Raw genomic sequence first — 1240 nt, forward strand, 5'->3', positions numbered from 1 at the left:
TCAGTGAGCTTCCTCCTGAAGACTTGTCACATGTCGATAAACTCTAATCTAACATTTAAATGACGAAGAGGCGATTTCCTCAGCTTTGGACATGTTTATTTACGAGAGACATGATAGAGGGTGCTAACAGCTAAGGTGGTWCGAAGAACTCTCCCAAAGAGCGCGTGCCCGCCTCTCATGCGCGCCCCCACGGTCTGATGCTCGTTCACATTTTTAAAGGCACGGTACACCAAAATACACGACAATTTTAACTCTTTATAGGAAATTTGATTGTCCACAATAAGCTGTACATTAGTCATTTATTTGATTCTGTAAATAAATGATCTTTTTTATTAGATCAACTTAAATTCACTGAGTCACGTTCRTCTTTGTGGCACAGAGAAGTGATTTATTCCTAAAATAGAAGATCCCGTGATAATTCCTTATAACTTTGTTATAAGAAGTGYAATTGAATCCTCATAAGGGTGAAGGTTCGTTACACAACAATTATACAAAGCATTTTGATAAAGAATAGTTTCCTTGCTATAAAACTTTGAGATAAGGCACTTTAAAAATACATGAGCTTTATGAAAAAATAAAATGTTTCAAAATGCACAGAACTATTTCCTGAAAAACACTGAAGCAGGATTGAGCTCCACGCTTCGGGTCACTGCAGGATTAGGTCTGGAAGTTGCAGATTAATGAGTTTTTTTTCTCCTCTGATCTGGTTTGAGTCAAATATTTGTATCAGTTTGGAACCAGATATTCTGCTTCTCCTCACACACTAAGCTGAATACAACAGCAGGTTACACATGACCGCTCAGCTCAGACACACAGACACAGTCCAAATCTGCAGGACACGGAACAGAGAGAATTAAATTTCATATTAAAGAAAACCTTTTTATGGTTCAATTAATTTTATTTTTCAGCACCAAATCACAACAGATGTCAAGTCATTGTTTAAAACATTTGTTTACATTATAAATCTGAAGGAGCAGCAAACTGTGATAAATCACATCATCATAAGTCTCCATCCTGAGCAGCACATTGGCGACAGCAGAGATGAAAAACTCCCTATAAAGGGCTCGACACACAGGCAGCGACAAACTACAGCGATTAACGGCTGTCATTGCAGCCAGGGTGAAACCCGACACACGGGACGCGATAGTGATCGCAGCGTTGCGAATCGCGCTCTCAAAATTTGATTGGTTCTTGACTCTGAAGGCGGGTGTGCATTACGGACGTGTAAACTAAACAAATC

This window comes from Austrofundulus limnaeus, unplaced genomic scaffold, assembly GCF_001266775.1.
Source record: "Austrofundulus limnaeus strain Quisiro unplaced genomic scaffold, Austrofundulus_limnaeus-1.0 Scaffold173, whole genome shotgun sequence".
Lineage (NCBI taxonomy): Eukaryota > Metazoa > Chordata > Actinopteri > Cyprinodontiformes > Rivulidae > Austrofundulus > Austrofundulus limnaeus.